General features: G+C 48.7%; 5 non-coding genes and 1 pseudogene across 5 annotated transcripts; all 6 read left to right on the forward strand.

Annotated features, from left to right (window-relative positions):
- Window positions 1–9,439: 9,439 nt before the first annotated feature.
- Window positions 9,440–9,656, forward strand: LOC141216811 (U2 spliceosomal RNA; annotated as a pseudogene).
- A 1,112-nt stretch (window positions 9,657–10,768) lies between these two features.
- On the forward strand, window positions 10,769–10,959 carry LOC141216480 (U2 spliceosomal RNA). The gene has a single exon (XR_012285512.1). It is a non-coding gene; the product is annotated as a U2 spliceosomal RNA (small nuclear RNA).
- Window positions 10,960–12,074: 1,115 nt separating this feature from the next.
- LOC141215648 (U2 spliceosomal RNA) lies at window positions 12,075–12,265 on the forward strand. Its single transcript, XR_012284706.1, has one exon. It is a non-coding gene; the product is annotated as a U2 spliceosomal RNA (small nuclear RNA).
- A 1,115-nt stretch (window positions 12,266–13,380) lies between these two features.
- LOC141215649 (U2 spliceosomal RNA) lies at window positions 13,381–13,571 on the forward strand. Its single transcript, XR_012284707.1, has one exon. It is a non-coding gene; the product is annotated as a U2 spliceosomal RNA (small nuclear RNA).
- Window positions 13,572–14,686: 1,115 nt separating this feature from the next.
- On the forward strand, window positions 14,687–14,877 carry LOC141215650 (U2 spliceosomal RNA). Its single transcript, XR_012284708.1, has one exon. It is a non-coding gene; the product is annotated as a U2 spliceosomal RNA (small nuclear RNA).
- A 1,112-nt stretch (window positions 14,878–15,989) lies between these two features.
- Window positions 15,990–16,180, forward strand: LOC141215651 (U2 spliceosomal RNA). The gene has a single exon (XR_012284709.1). It is a non-coding gene; the product is annotated as a U2 spliceosomal RNA (small nuclear RNA).
- Window positions 16,181–17,282: the final 1,102 nt, after the last annotated feature.

Here is a 17,282-nt window from a genome sequence, read left to right on the forward strand (position 1 = left end):
CTCAGAGACGGTACGGTGTAGTTCAGGGTCTTTACTGGTAACAACAACAGACCCTCCCGGAGTACTTGCTAGCAAATGGGGCCTGGTCAGTCTTTGAGCAGATGGGATCTCCCCTGGCCAGGCGTAGTTGTAGGCCTCCCAAACTGACTGTACTCTTCTGGCTACCTTGCTAGAAGCTGATGTAAGTAGCCCACGTCCCTGAGTGTACCGTGTGGTGCTCACCCGTATGGCCGGTGACTCGGGGCCTTCTAATGGCTTCCGCTCCACGATGGCGGTGCTGGTCCCACGCGTGTGACCGTGCCTTCGGGCTTCTGGGCCAGAGGACCTGAAATCCCCTGCCTGACGGATTCTGCTGCTGGGTAGGAGTTAGTCCCCACAGCCTCGGACTCCGGGTCCGGTAAAGAATCTTCTTAGTCAGGGCGAGCTCTGCAGCTGCCAGCCCCTGACTCCTTGTAACTCTGCTGTTTCCTATGCTGCTTCTCTTCTCCACTCTCCTTGTCTGACTCTCCCTGCCTCAGCCCCGGGTTTTTACAGGGGAAGTTCTTCCCCTCCCAAGACTGGGCAGGAGGTGTGGCATGCACAGGATCCCTGACCAAAGGACCTCCCACCTGCTCTCAGACATAACATTACATTACTGTGGAAAACCAGACCCCTGGGGTGCCACATTCCCCCCTAGTGAAATTTAGTACTCCGGGACTAAACACATTTAGAAAAACATAACAAAGTATAACAATAACAATACAATAAGAAAAACACACAAGATGGTTACGGCGTGTCCGCAACCGGGTGCAGTCTTTGAAGAAAGCAAAGGTGTCCATTTCACCAACACAGGGAGACGTAACCAGGTAGGGGTCTGTCCTACCCCGAGTCCTTAACAGTCTCTAGTCCATCCTGGGTTACGCTCCAACTATATACAAGGATTCCCGGTAAATCCACCAAGGTTTCCTAAAAACAACTGGAAACACAAAATTATACACAAGCAACAATACACAGATAAACATAAATAAAACTATTTTTACACTTCAAATTCTCCAGCGTGCGGGTAACTGGCCTCTAGTGGCCCTAGTGGACCTACGGAGCTGACTGTCTGGCCCTGAACTACAGGGTGTAGGAGCTGTCAAGGGTAAACTGGGCAGCTGTCTACCGGCTCTTTGTCTCACTAGGGGTACGGCAGGCTCACTATAAGCAGAGGGTTGATTCTCCTGTTCTACTCGTGTGGAGTCTTCTGCCTCCTGGACCGGCTGTTCTTCCAGCTCTACCCGTTGCTCCGTAGGTTCTTGGGATGATGGTTGGAGGAAGGTGAGTACGGGTACCACAACTGCACTATTGACTTGAGTCCAAGACCGAGGGAAGTCCCCGAGCACGGTACTAACCATATCTTCCCTTTCCTCTACGGGTCGATGGTCTTCTTGTTCTTCTTCAGGGTTCCTCAGTTGTTCGGGACACTTCTTCAGGTGGTCCCGGGATACAATGGCTGTGGTTTCCCCTCCGTCTTTACTGATGGTACAGACCTTCGGGTTCTCGTGGCTTGAGGGCAGTACGGTGTACGGGTCCTTCTCCCACTGGTCATCCAACTTGTGGAGCCGTCTTTTCCTCTTCAAGACCTGCTCTCCGGGTACCAGGGGAACAGCGGGAGCATACTGGTTGTAAGTCTTCTCTTGTCTTTCCCTAGCCTGACAGAGACTTCGCTCCACGCTCTCTTGTACTCTCCGGTACTGCTGCTGCCTCTCTGTGTCCCAGTCTGTTTCTGGTGAAGTGTCCTCAGGTGTCAGGACTCCCAATTCCAGGTCAACAGGTAACTTACCAGGTCTCGCCCTCATTAGGTAAGCCGGGGTACAGTTGGTGGAACCTACCGGGATGTGGTTGTATAGGTCCACCAGATCGGGCAACTTCTCAGGCCACAGACTGCGTTCTTCCAGGGGCAATGTTTTTAGCAGATCCATTACCACCTGGTTCATTTTTTCACAAAGTCCATTAGTTTGCGGATGGTAGGGTGTCGTCCTTATCTTCCGGCAGCCATACAGATTGCAGAATTCCTGGAAGACCTCCGCTTCAAAGGCAGGTCCCTGGTCCGTCAGCACTTGGTCCGGGTACCCGTGTGGACGGCAGAAGTGCTGCTGGAAGGCTCTAGCTGCTGTTTGAGCCGTTAAGTCCTTGACGGGGACGACAACCAAGAACCGGGAGTAATGATCCACGATGGTTAACGCGTAGACGTAGCCACTTCTGCTTGGGGTCAGTTTTACATGATCCAAGGCTACCAGTTCCAACGGTTGCCGGGTGACGATGGACTGCAGGGGAGTCTTCTGGCTGGCCCGGTCCTTCCTTCTCAGATTGCACGGGCCACAGTCTCTGCACCACTTCTCGATGGTTCCCCTCATGCCTACCCAGTGGAACCGCTCGCGCAGCAGGAACTCCAGCTTTTTCCACCCGAAGTGTCCAGCTCCGTCGTGGTATGCCTCCATCACCATGGCTGCGTCTCTTCGTGGCACCACTACTTGCCAGAGTAGTTCATGCGTCCGGGAGTTGACCATTCTGCGGCACAACTTCCCCTTGTAAAAGAATAGTCGACTCTTCTCCGCCCATAGTTGTTTGGCTTCCTCCGGAGCGTCTGGTTCAAGGCGAGCCTCCGGCCGAGTCAGCATCTCCTTCACCAGTCGGACGGCAGGGTCGCTGTCTTGCGTTTCCGCCCAGTTGTAGTGGGGTAAGGGGTTCAACGTAGCAGCCTGCTTACCCCTTACCCGGTGGGAATACTGGATAGTCCCATGACGGTGGAACGCAGGGAGTTCAACTTCTTCCAGTCCCTCCGGATCTTCTCCTTCGTCCGGCAGGTTGGGCATCCTGGACAGGGCATCCGCGTTAGTATTGGAGCGTCCTGCCCGGTATTTGATTGTGAACTCGTAGTTGGACAGACGGGCCATCCACCTCTGCTCCAGGGCACCGAGTCTTGCCGTGTCCAGGTGTGTCAACGGGTTGTTATCCGTGTATACGGTGAACCGGGAAGAAGCGAGGTAATGCCTAAAGCGCTCGGTGACTGCCCATACCACGGCCAGGAACTCTAGCTTAAATGAGCTGTAATTCTCGGGGTTCCTTTCGGTGGGTCGCAGTTTTCGGCTGGCATAGGAGATTACTCGTTCTCTCCCCTGCTGAATCTGGGACAGTACGGCTCCTAGCCCGATGTTACTGGCGTCGGTGTAGAGGATGAAGGGCTGGCTATAGTCCGGGTACGCCAAGATTTCATCCCCCGTGAGGGCCATCTTCAGCTGGCGGAAGGACTCTTCTTCTAGCTCTTCCCATTTGAAGGGCGGCTTCTGGTTCTTGGCCTTTCGGGACTGGCCTATCAGGAGGTCCTGCATAGGCGCTGCCTTTTTGGTGAAACCGGGAATAAACCTTCGGTAGTAGCCTACCAACCCTAGGAACTGCCGCACTTCTTTTACGCTGGAGGGGCTTGGCCATCCCTTAATTGCGGTGATCTTATCGGGGTCGGGAGCCACTCCGTCAGCGCTCACCACGTGTCCCAGGTATTGCACCTTTGGTTTCAGGAGGTGACACTTGGAGGGTTTCACCTTTAGGCCGTAACTCGCCAGAGCTTCGAACACCTCCGCCAGGTGTTTCAGGTGGTCCTCATAAGTTTTGGAGTATACGATGACATCGTCCAGGTACAACAGGACCGTCTCGAAGTTTCTGTGGCCCAGACAGCACTCCATTAATCGTTGGAAGGTTCCTGGGGCGTTGCAGAGTCCGAACGGCATGCAGGTGAACTCGCTAAGTCCCATCGGGGTGGTGAATGCGGTCTTCTCCCGGTCCGCCTCTGCTACAGGAACCTGCCAGTACCCGCTAGTGAGATCCAAGGTAGAGAAGAAGTTAGCAGATCTTAAAGCAGCCAATGACTCCTCTATCCTTGGTAAGGGGTACGCATCCTTGTGTGTGATACGGTTGATTTTCCGGTAATCTACACACATCCTCATGGTGTTGTCTTTCTTTTTGACTAAAACTAGTGGGGCTGCCCAGGGGCTACAGCTATCCCGGATTACCCCAGCCTCCTTCATGTCTCTAAACATCCCCTTGGCGTGTTGGTAATGTGCAGGGGGTACGGGTCGATACCTCTCTTTTATGGGAGGATGATCTCCCGTGGGGATGCGGTGTTCTACCCCCTTGACTCGCCCGAAGTCTAACGGGTGTTTACTAAACACTCTCTCATACTCTTGAACCACCCGATAGACTCCTTGTTTCTGATGTGAGGGAGTGGAATCAGTACCCAAATGTAGTTGCTGACACCAGTCCTCCATGTCTTTCTTAGAGCCGTTACCTTCCTCCGGGTGAGATGGAGGCAAGGGTTCCACAGATTGTATAGAATTTTGATTAGTGGTATATAATTTGGCTAGCGTGGCATACCGGGGCAGGTACACTTCCCTCTCCCCGATATTTATTATGCGAATGGGCACCCTCCCATGGCGTACATTGACCACCCCCCGTGCTGTCAAAATGGTGGGCCTACTGTCTGAGTAAACTGGTTCTACCATTGCCTGGTAATCTCTACCTCTCAGACCAATAGCTGCCCGGCACCAAATCATCATTTCACTTTTTGGGGGCATGGCAATAGGAAAAGGGTCACACATTCTTACGCTACCAATCTCACCGCCGGAGAGTTCCACTTGTTGCCGTTGCATCAGTGCCCGGATCTCTTTCTGGAGCACCCGCTGCTCGCCGGAGCTGGCGTTCTTGGCAACCTGCTGTAAAAGGAAAATCACCTCTGCAAGACAATTTTCAATTACGTTAGTTCCTAGAGTTATTTTTGGGTGACTCTCATGTTTATCAATATCTACAATGATCAGTCCCTGTGCGGCCAGTTCGACTCTACCGATTTTGAGGGTCACCTCTTTAAATCCGATCTGTGGCACGGGCTGGCCATTGCTGGCGATGATACTCAAGTCGTCGTCAGGGTAGCGGGTAATATCCGAGTCATTCCAGTACTGCTTGAAGAGCACGTACGGGATGGTGGTGACCTGTGACCCGGTATCCAGTAGGGCACTCATGGGAATGCCATCCAGTACCACAGGCAAGACTGGACGTCCTCCCACATATCTGTCGCGCCAGTTCGATGGGCCTGGTGATCTTTTTCCTGGGGGTTGGCCCTCTACCCCAGGTTGTGCCCGTTTAAAGAACAGTACCTTTCCATATGTCCGGGTTGATTGCAGCGGCGGCAGATGGGTCGTCCGTCCTCGCTGTATCGGTCACTGGGTCTTCCTCTGGCCGGTGGGATCCTCCTTGGTCGACGCCACGGGATGTCCTCCAGTCCGGATGCCAGCTGGATCTTCCCTGGGGTGGAAACCTGTAAAGACTGCACAGTTCGGGTTAGCGCAGCAACGCTCTTAGCTAGCTCTTGGACCTGATGGTGTAGGTCTGGAGCCGGGTCATTGTCCAAAGCCTGCGCATCAGCTCCCACAGGCCCTGCCGACAAGGGCGCCGCCTCCTGGTGGTAAGTGATAGCTGGGCGCCTGTGGGTAACAACGCCACCCGGTGCTGGTTCTCGGAGCACCCGGATAGCTCTATCCTTGAACTGTGCAAAGTCCAGATGGGGATCCTGTAAGGCCATTGCCCGCAACTGGGTTCGGTGGGCATTGCAATATAAACCCTCTATAAATTGTTCAGTCAATAGCCTGTCCTCGTTTCCCACCCCATCAGGGTCGGTCTGCTTTATGGCCCTCAGGGCCTCTTGTAGGTTTAGTGCATAGTCCCTTATACTCTCATGCGCTCGCTGCTTGCACCCGTAGAATCTAAGCTTAATCTCGGCTGAGGTGCGGGTATCAAAGGTGTCCTTCAGCCGGGTTAGTATCCCTGCGACAGTCTTCCTCCCAGGTGGCCAGGATTTTACTTCCCTTTTGGCTGCCCCGGTTAGTTGGGCCACCAGGATGCTCACTTTTTGTTCTTCTGTGAGGGGGTACACCTGGAAGAGGCTATCCAGCTTTTCTCTAAAGTCATGCAGGGTATGTGACTCCCCTGAGTACTGGGGTAGCCAAGCTGCTCCCGGGATATAGGGCATGGTGAAGGGCATAACTGCAGCAGCGGTAGCGCTGGCGGGGGTTGAGGCAGTGAAGCTCTCCTCCGTATCCGACATCTTCCTCCCCCCTAGTGGACCGTGGCCTACCTTGCGATGATCCTCTTCCGTAGGCCGCGGCTCCGCAGTGGATCGTCAGGGTTGAGGACCTTCCGTCGCGCTCCTGTGACGTCGGCGTCTGCTGGGCTCCTTCCAGGACCTTACGCAACGTCCGGACGTGAGGCGGGGCTTCAGTTCTCGCGCGCTTTCGGAGTCCACGCCCCTCTTCTTCCCGCGCGGCGTCCTCAAGATGGCGTCCAATGGCGGGAAAACTCCACGGATGGCGGGAAGAAGGTCGAAGATGGCGCCGGATGGCGGGAAACCTTCGCGGATGGCGGGAAGAAGGTAGAAGATGGCGCCGGATGGCGGGAAACCTTCACCACTGGTAAGTTTGAACAGTCTTTGCTTTTCAGGCACGCAGTACCCGGTGGTTGCGGGCACGAAATCCTGCCGACTACGCCAAAGTTGACGCGCCCCTGGGCCTGTGTCGCGCTGCGTTGCGCACGCGGGAGCCTACCCGGAGCCGGATCAGTGGAGGGTTGTAGTCTCGTGGCGGTGACCCGGTCTGTGCCCAGGGAGTCAAACTAGACGGCAGTCTATTAGTAGTAAATAGTTGATGACTACGCCACCCGTTGAGTGCAGCTAGGAAGCTGCTGCTGCAGGGCAGACCGCTGAGGCCGGTGGTAGGATTGTGCAGCGTGATAGTATAACCCCCAACGGTAGGGGTATGGCCTCAGGGCAGCCGACGTGGATGATGGGGGTAGCAGGAACCACTCAGAGACGGTACGGTGTAGTTCAGGGTCTTTACTGGTAACAACAACAGACCCTCCCGGAGTACTTGCTAGCAAACGGGGCCTGGTCAGTCTTTGAGCAGATGGGATCTCCCCTGGCCAGGCGTAGTTTTAGGCCTCCCAAACTGACTGTACTCTTCTGGCTACCTTGCTAGAAGCTGATGTAAGTAGCCCACGTCCCTGAGTGTACCGTGTGGTGCTCACCCGTATGGCCGGTGACTCGGGGCCTTCTAATGGCTTCCGCTCCACGATGGCGGTGCTGGTCCCACGCGTGTGACCGTGCCTTCGGGCTTCTGGGCCAGAGGACCTGAAATCCCCTGCCTGACGGATTCTGCTGCTGGGTAGGAGTTAGTCCCCACAGCCTCGGACTCCGGGTCCGGTAAAGAATCTTCTTAGTCAGGGCGAGCTCTGCAGCTGCCAGCCCCTGACTCCTTGTAACTCTGCTGTTTCCTATGCTGCTTCTCTTCTCCACTCTCCTTGTCTGACTCTCCGTGCCTCAGCCCCGGGTTTTTACAGGGGAAGTTCTTCCCCTCCCAAGACTGGGCAGGAGGTGTGGCATGCACAGGATCCCTGACCAAAGGACCTCCCACCTGCTCTCAGACATAACATTACATTACTGTGGAAAACCAGACCCCTGGGGTGCCACAGTTGTAGCTGATGTGATTGGTAAAGATCAAGTGTGTGCAGTGCCTGGTAGATGTATGACGGATAATCTGTGTCTTTTAAGAGATGTGTTGTGGGATTGTAAAGTAAGAAAGCAGAAGTGTATGGTGATGGCTGTTGACTTTGAAAAGGCGTTTGATCGCGTGTCTCATGTGTTTCTATTTGAGGTTTTGCGTAGAATGGGTTTTCCGGAGAAATTTGTGCGTGCCGTGAGAGGATTGTATGGGGAGGTGATGAGTGAATTTCTGGTGAATGGGTTTTTGAGTGAGAAAGTGTGTATTAGGTCTGGTGTGAGGCAAGGTTGTCCCATGTCACCGGTATTATTTGTGTGTGTGATTGAGCCACTGCTGTGTATGATTCGGAAAGAGAAAGTGGTGCGTGGTTTGTTAGTGCCAGGGAGTGGTGGAATGACTGTGAAAGTCTTAGGATATATGGATGATGTAGTAGTGGTGAGTGAGAGTGTGGCCTCTATGGAGAGAGTAAAATTGTTGTTGAATTTATTTTATGGCGCGTCAGCGTTTCGTGTGAATTGGAACAAATGCATGTTTAAATGTTTTGATGACAATAGGATTAAGATGGATGGTGTGGCTGGTGTGGATGGTGCAATTAAAGTGTTGGGAGTTTTTTTTAATGATGATTTGAAAGGTTATGAGAGTTGGGATGAATGTGGTGAGCGGATTGTGCGGAAGATGAATTTTTGGAAGTTACGTTCTTTGTCTTTGGTAGGGAAGGTTCTTATTATTAAGGCTGTTATTCTCCCTATTTTGCTTTATGTTTCTTGTATTTTTCCAGTGCCCTATAGGAAAATTAAAAAAGTGGAGAAACTAATTTTTGTGTTTTTTTGGGGCAGTAGGATGGAAAGACTTAAGAGAGAGATTTTGTTTAAGCAATATTTGTATGGGGGACTAAAGTTTCCGAATATTGAAGTGTTTCTAACATTGCATTTTATTAAGACTACGGTCATTTTGATTGGGAAGAATAATAAAGGGGCATTTATGTGTAAGTATTTGGCTGGATGGATGCTGTATGGTCTGAATTGGGTGAAGCGTGATAAGAATGTGCCTGTTGCTTTTAAGTGTCCTGAGTGGTATGGTTTGATTGAGAAGTTTGTGAGGAAGAATGATTTGTTAGCAGTTGCAATGAAAGACTTTATGTTGGTTAAGAAGGTGATGGGGAAGATGTGTGTGAATGAGTGTGAGAGTAATGTGGTGGGATTGCGTTCTATGGAAGTTGCGCAGGTATGGAAGAAGTTAAGCATTCAAGGTGTGTCGAATAGACAGCGAGATATAGTATGGATGGGCCTTCATAATATTTTGCCAGTGAGGGATTTTCAGAAGAAAAGAGATCTCATAAGATCTGCAGTATGTCCAAGGGATGGTTGTGGAGCGAATGAGACGGTGAGGCACCTTATGTGGGATTGTAATTTTGCGTATGATGTGTGGAAAGGTGTGGGTGGACTGTGTAAAGGGGTTGCTGGTGTGAAGTTTATTGATTGGAGAGTGGCTATGTTTGGTTTTGGTGCTAGTCGTCGTGGCCTAGAAAGGATGATGTGGTTTATTATGGTGTGTGTGCAGGAGAGCTTGTGGGATGTGAGAAATTTGTGTGTGTTTAAAAGAGTAAATTTAACAGTAAATGATTGTATTAGGTTGATCTTAGCAAGACTATATGTAATCTATTTGTGGGATACAAGAGAAGGTGGTGGTGGTGGAACAGATTCTGAAGGTGTGTGGAAATACCTTAAGTGGCAGGATATGGTTAAATACCGTTGATATTTTTTCTGGAAATGTCTCTGGCATAGGATTACTTGTTTGTATTTTTGTTGAATAATACTTTAATAAAGAAACCACAATGATGCTTATGAAGTGGCAGTATAACTTATGACGAAGTCTGGTTAACTGTTTGCTTATATCTAAACCTGAGTGGTTTTAAAAAAAAAAAAAAAAAAAAAAAAAAAATCTGTTCTTATCAGTTTAATATCTGATACGTCCCCTATCTGGGGACCATATATTAAATGGATTTTTAGAACAGGGAGATGGAAAAAGAGCTTGCTCTGTCCACTCCACGCATTGACCTGGTATTGCAGTATCTCCAGGACCGGTGCACCCCTTCTTTGCAGTTTCTAAAATCAGAAAGAATTGAATTCAATGTTTTTTGTTAATTTTGCTTGTTTGTCGGATTTGGGGATGGACTCTTTGGCTTTGCTTTTCTTCTCCTCATTGGATTTTTCATGTTCAAAGTTGCAGAAGCCAGATTACAAGCTCATTTTGGTTCAACTTCAGCAACTGTGCATTGCATTGCCATGTAATGTGATGCAATGCTATCTTTCTAGCTCTCCCTTTTTACTTCCTTTTGGATAAACAGACATATTAGGCAAGCATATTGGAGCTTTCACCTAAATAACTACAGGTGGTGAGATAAGCTGCACAATATAATTGACCTTTCAGTATATTGTTGCACACACACCATCTATTTAGCAAATGCCCTTGTTATCAACAGCAGCCTTTTAAACTCACCTGAGCTAACAGGTATGTGCGCTGGTTACTCTGCTGCGCTTAAAATTTCTTTTTTGGTTTGCTACAATGCCTTTTCTGAAACGTTGTCTCCTTCTGCTGGAACACTGACTTCTTTCATTTAATGCCTGCAGACTATAAAAGAGAACCCAACCCAAAAAGTTTGGTTGATTAGTCTGTGGCATTCTGTTAAACTGTTGCTTATGGCGGTCTCTGTGAGCTTCTCAGCGACATTCAGCCAGCCAGGTATCCTGCCTGCAGTAGATGGAATGTGGCAATGGAACGCTGGCTGCGCGTGTCATAATAGGCTCTGAGCCTTTATATACCTGTGCACAGCAGCAGCCACCTTCAGTCTGCTGCTGGACAGCCAGCAGCAGCAGCAGCAGGAGAGGTATGTAATCAGGAGCCCTCCTGCTAAGGGTAGACAGCTGCTCGTTCCACCCCACCCCCCGCCTTAATTGGTTCTCCTCCCTTCCAACGGTGTTGAGGCGGGTGGGAACAGCAGGGGGTGAAGGTGCTGTGTTTAAAGAGGTGGAGTTATGCAGATCTAAAACGCGTGGATTGCAGCAGCAGCAAGCCGAAAAGTGCAGGCATGTAAGGGATCTAGAGGTTGACAACATGTCTTCTTAACGGGAGTCCAGGAGCTCATCTCCACAAATGGACTTTTCAGGATCCTTGGGTGGCTCCGTAGTTTGAAACCAATTCTGGTTATCGCTTCTCGGCCTTTTGGCTAAGATCAAGTGTAGTATCTGTTCTTATCAGTTTAATATCTGATACGTCCCCTATCTGGGGACCATATATTAAATGGATTTTTAGAACAGGGAGATGGAAAACGAGCTTGCTCTGTCCACTCCACGCATTGACCTGGTATTGCAGTATCTCCAGGACCGGTGCACCCCTTCTTTAATGCAGTTTCTAAAATCAGAAAGAATTGAATTCAATGTTTTTTGTTCATTTTGCTTGTTTGTCGGATTTGGGGATGGACTCTTTGGCTTTGCTTTTCTTCTCCTCATTGGATTTTTCATGTTCAAAGTTGCAGAAGCCAGATTACAAGCTCATTTTGGTTCAACTTCAGCAACTGTGCATTGCATTGCCATGTAATGTGATGCAATGCTATCTTTCTAGCTCTCCCTTTTTACTTCCTTTTGGATAAACAGACATATTAGGCAAGCATTTTGGAGCTTTCACCTAAATAACTACAGGTGGTGAGATAAGCTGCACAATATAATTGACCTTTCAGTATATTGTTGCACACACACCATCTATTTAGCAAATGCCCTTGTTATCAACAGCAGCCTTTTAAACTCACCTGAGCTAACAGGTATGTGCGCTGGTTACTCTGCTGCGCTTAAAATTTCTTTTTTGGTTTGCTACAATGCCTTTTCTGAAACGTTGTCTCCTTCTGCTGGAACACTGACTTCTTTCATTTAATGCCTGCAGACTATAAAAGAGAACCCAACCCAAAAAGTTTGGTTGATTAGTCTGTGGCATTCTGTTAAACTGTTGCTTATGGCGGTCTCTGTGAGCTTCTCAGCGACATTCAGCCAGCCAGGTATCCTGCCTGCAGTAGATGGAATGTGGCAATGGAACGCTGGCTGTGCGTGTCATAATAGGCTCTGAGCCTTTATATACCTGTGCACAGCAGCAGCCACCTTCAGTCTGCTGCTGGACAGCCAGCAGCAGCAGCAGCAGGAGAGGTATGTAATCAGGAGCCCTCCTGCTAAGGGTAGACAGCTGCTCGTTCCACCCCACCCCCCGCCTTAATTGGTTCTCCTCCCTTCCAACGGTGTTGAGGCGGGTGGGAACAGCAGGGGGTGAAGGTGCTGTGTTTAAAGAGGTGGAGTTATGCAGATCTAAAACGCGTGGATTGCAGCAGCAGCAAGCCGAAAAGTGCAGGCATGTAAGGGATCTAGAGGTTGACAACATGTCTTCTTAACGGGAGTCCAGGAGCTCATCTCCACAAATGGACTTTTCAGGATCCTTGGGTGGCTCCGTAGTTTGAAACCAATTCTGGTTATCGCTTCTCGGCCTTTTGGCTAAGATCAAGTGTAGTATCTGTTCTTATCAGTTTAATATCTGATACGTCCCCTATCTGGGGACCATATATTAAATGGATTTTTAGAACAGGGAGATGGAAAAAGAGCTTGCTCTGTCCACTCCACGCATTGACCTGGTATTGCAGTATCTCCAGGACCGGTGCACCCCTTCTTTAATGCAGTTTCTAAAATCAGAAAGAATTGAATTCAATGTTTTTTGTTCATTTTGCTTGTTTGTCGGATTTGGGGATGGACTCTTTGGCTTTGCTTTTCTTCTCCTCATTGGATTTTTCATGTTCAAAGTTGCAGAAGCCAGATTACAAGCTCATTTTGGTTCAACTTCAGCAACTGTGCATTGCATTGCCATGTAATGTGATGCAATGCTATCTTTCTAGCTCTCCCTTTTTACTTCCTTTTGGATAAACAGACATATTAGGCAAGCATTTTGGAGCTTTCACCTAAATAACTACAGGTGGTGAGATAAGCTGCACAATATAATTGACCTTTCAGTATATTGTTGCACACACACCATCTATTTAGCAAATGCCCTTGTTATCAACAGCAGCCTTTTAAACTCACCTGAGCTAACAGGTATGTGCGCTGGTTACTCTGCTGCGCTTAAAATTTCTTTTTTGGTTTGCTACAATGCCTTTTCTGAAACGTTGTCTCCTTCTGCTGGAACACTGACTTCTTTCATTTAATGCCTGCAGACTATAAAAGAGAACCCAACCCAAAAAGTTTGGTTGATTAGTCTGTGGCATTCTGTTAAACTGTTGCTTATGGCGGTCTCTGTGAGCTTCTCAGCGACATTCAGCCAGCCAGGTATCCTGCCTGCAGTAGATGGAATGTGGCAATGGAACGCTGGCTGCGCGTGTCATAATAGGCTCTGAGCCTTTATATACCTGTGCACAGCAGCAGCCACCTTCAGTCTGCTGCTGGACAGCCAGCAGCAGCAGCAGCAGGAGAGGTATGTAATCAGGAGCCCTCCTGCTAAGGGTAGACAGCTGCTCGTTCCACCCCACCCCCCGCCTTAATTGGTTCTCCTCCCTTCCAACGGTGTTGAGGCGGGTGGGAACAGCAGGGGGTGAAGGTGCTGTGTTTAAAGAGGTGGAGTTATGCAGATCTAAAACGCGTGGATTGCAGCAGCAGCAAGCCGAAAAGTGCAGGCATGTAAGGGATCTAGAGGTTGACAACATGTCTTCTTAACGGGAGTCCAGGAGCTCATCTCCACAAATGGACTTTTCAGGATCCTTGGGTGGCTCCGTAGTTTGAAACCAATTCTGGTTATCGCTTCTCGGCCTTTTGGCTAAGATCAAGTGTAGTATCTGTTCTTATCAGTTTAATATCTGATACGTCCCCTATCTGGGGACCATATATTAAATGGATTTTTAGAACAGGGAGATGGAAAAAGAGCTTGCTCTGTCCACTCCACGCATTGACCTGGTATTGCAGTATCTCCAGGACCGGTGCACCCCTTCTTTAATGCAGTTTCTAAAATCAGAAAGAATTGAATTCAATGTTTTTTGTTCATTTTGCTTGTTTGTCGGATTTGGGGATGGACTCTTTGGCTTTGCTTTTCTTCTCCTCATTGGATTTTTCATGTTCAAAGTTGCAGAAGCCAGATTACAAGCTCATTTTGGTTCAACTTCAGCAACTGTGCATTGCATTGCCATGTAATGTGATGCAATGCTATCTTTCTAGCTCTCCCTTTTTACTTCCTTTTGGATAAACAGACATATTAGGCAAGCATTTTGGAGCTTTCACCTAAATAACTACAGGTGGTGAGATAAGCTGCACAATATAATTGACCTTTCAGTATATTGTTGCACACACACCATCTATTTAGCAAATGCCCTTGTTATCAACAGCAGCCTTTTAAACTCACCTGAGCTAACAGGTATGTGCGCTGGTTACTCTGCTGCGCTTAAAATTTCTTTTTTGGTTTGCTACAATGCCTTTTCTGAAACGTTGTCTCCTTCTGCTGGAACACTGACTTCTTTTATTTAATGCCTGCAGACTATAAAAGAGAACCCAACCCAAAAAGTTTGGTTGATTAGTCTGTGGCATTCTGTTAAACTGTTGCTTATGGCGGTCTCTGTGAGCTTCTCAGCGACATTCAGCCAGCCAGGTATCCTGCCTGCAGTAGATGGAATGTGGCAATGGAACGCTGGCTGCGCGTGTCATAATAGGCTCTGAGCCTTTATATACCTGTGCACAGCAGCAGCCACCTTCAGTCTGCTGCTGGACAGCCAGCAGCAGCAGCAGCAGGAGAGGTATGTAATCAGGAGCCCTCCTGCTAAGGGTAGACAGCTGCTCGTTCCACCCCACCCCCCGCCTTAATTGGTTCTCCTCCCTTCCAACGGTGTTGAGGCGGGTGGGAACAGCAGGGGGTGAAGGTGCTGTGTTTAAAGAGGTGGAGTTATGCAGATCTAAAACGCGTGGATTGCAGCAGCAGCAAGCCGAAAAGTGCAGGCATGTAAGGGATCTAGAGGTTGACAACATGTCTTCTTAACGGGAGTCCAGGAGCTCATCTCCACAAATGGACTTTTCAGGATCCTTGGGTGGCTCCGTAGTTTGAAACCAATTCTGGTTATCGCTTCTCGGCCTTTTGGCTAAGATCAAGTGTAGTATCTGTTCTTATCAGTTTAATATCTGATACGTCCCCTATCTGGGGACCATATATTAAATGGATTTTTAGAACAGGGAGATGGAAAAAGAGCTTGCTCTGTCCACTCCACGCATTGACCTGGTATTGCAGTATCTCCAGGACCGGTGCACCCCTTCTTTAATGCAGTTTCTAAAATCAGAAAGAATTGAATTCAATGTTTTTTGTTCATTTTGCTTGTTTGTCGGATTTGGGGATGGACTCTTTGGCTTTGCTTTTCTTCTCCTCATTGGATTTTTCATGTTCAAAGTTGCAGAAGCCAGATTACAAGCTCATTTTGGTTCAACTTCAGCAACTGTGCATTGCATTGCCATGTAATGTGATGCAATGCTATCTTTCTAGCTCTCCCTTTTTACTTCCTTTTGGATAAACAGACATATTAGGCAAGCATTTTGGAGCTTTCACCTAAATAACTACAGGCGGTGAGATAAGCTGCACAATATAATTGACCTTTCAGTATATTGTTGCACACACACCATCTATTTAGCAAATGCCCTTGTTATCAACAGCAGCCTTTTAAACTCACCTGAGCTAACAGGTATGTGCGCTGGTTACTCTGCTGCGCTTAAAATTTCTTTTTTGGTTTGCTACAATGCCTTTTCTGAAACGTTGTCTCCTTCTGCTGGAACACTGACTTCTTTCATTTAATGCCTGCAGACTATAAAAGAGAACCCAACCCAAAAAGTTTGGTTGATTAGTCTGTGGCATTCTGTTAAACTGTTGCTTATGGCGGTCTCTGTGAGCTTCTCAGCGACATTCAGCCAGCCAGGTATCCTGCCTGCAGTAGATGGAATGTGGCAATGGAACGCTGGCTGCGCGTGTCATAATAGGCTCTGAGCCTTTATATACCTGTGCACAGCAGCAGCCACCTTCAGTCTGCTGCTGGACAGCCAGCAGCAGCAGCAGGAGAGGTATGTAATCAGGAGCCCTCCTGCTAAGGGTAGACAGCTGCTCGTTCCACCCCACCCCCCGCCTTAATTGGTTCTCCTCCCTTCCAACGGTGTTGAGGCGGGTGGGAACAGCAGGGGGTGAAGGTGCTGTGTTTAAAGAGGTGGAGTTATGCAGATCTAAAACGCGTGGATTGCAGCAGCAGCAAGCCGAAAAGTGCAGGCATGTAAGGGATCTAGAGGTTGACAACATGTCTTCTTAACGGGAGTCCAGGAGCTCATCTCCACAAATGGACTTTTCAGGATCCTTGGGTGGCTCCGTAGTTTGAAACCAATTCTGGTTATCGCTTCTCGGCCTTTTGGCTAAGATCAAGTGTAGTATCTGTTCTTATCAGTTTAATATCTGATACGTCCCCTATCTGGGGACCATATATTAAATGGATTTTTAGAACAGGGAGATGGAAAAAGAGCTTGCTCTGTCCACTCCACGCATTGACCTGGTATTGCAGTATCTCCAGGACCGGTGCACCCCTTCTTTAATGCAGTTTCTAAAATCAGAAAGAATTGAATTCAATGTTTTTTGTTCATTTTGCTTGTTTGTCGGATTTGGGGATGGACTCTTTGGCTTTGCTTTTCTTCTCCTCATTGGATTTTTCATGTTCAAAGTTGCAGAAGCCAGATTACAAGCTCATTTTGGTTCAACTTCAGCAACTGTGCATTGCATTGCCATGTAATGTGATGCAATGCTATCTTTCTAGCTCTCCCTTTTTACTTCCTTTTGGATAAACAGACATATTAGGCAAGCATTTTGGAGCTTTCACCTAAATAACTACAGGTGGTGAGATAAGCTGCACAATATAATTGACCTTTCAGTATATTGTTGCACACACACCATCTATTTAGCAAATGCCCTTGTTATCAACAGCAGCCTTTTAAACTCACCTGAGCTAACAGGTATGTGCGCTGGTTACTCTGCTGCGCTTAAAATTTCTTTTTTGGTTTGCTACAATGCCTTTTCTGAAACGTTGTCTCCTTCTGCTGGAACACTGACTTCTTTCATTTAATGCCTGCAGACTATAAAAGAGAACCCAACCCAAAAAGTTTGGTTGATTAGTCTGTGGCATTCTGTTAAACTGTTGCTTATGGCGGTCTGTGTGAGCTTCTCAGCGACATTCAGCCAGCCAGGTATCCTGCCTGCAGTAGATGGAATGTGGCAATGGAACGCTGGCTGCGCGTGTCATAATAGGCTCTGAGCCTTTATATACCTGTGCACAGCAGCAGCCACCTTCAGTCTGCTGCTGGACAGCCAGCAGCAGCAGCAGCAGGAGAGGTATGTAATCAGGAGCCCTCCTGCTAAGGGTAGACAGCTGCTCGTTCCACCCCACCCCCCGCCTTAATTGGTTCTCCTCCCTTCCAACGGTGTTGAGGCGGGTGGGAACAGCAGGGGGTGAAGGTGCTGTGTTTAAAGAGGTGGAGTTATGCAGATCTAAAACGCGTGGATTGCAGCAGCAGCAAGCCGAAAAGTGCAGGCATGTAAGGGTTCTAGAGGTTGACAACATGTCTTCTTAACGGGAGTCCAGGAGCTCATCTCCACAAATGGACTTTTCAGGATCCTTGGGTGGCTCCGTAGTTTGAA

Source organism: Phyllobates terribilis, unplaced genomic scaffold, assembly GCF_046119375.1.
Source record: "Phyllobates terribilis strain yellow unplaced genomic scaffold, ASM4611937v1 Scaffold_236__1_contigs__length_3049075, whole genome shotgun sequence".
Classification (NCBI taxonomy): Eukaryota; Metazoa; Chordata; class Amphibia; order Anura; family Dendrobatidae; genus Phyllobates; species Phyllobates terribilis.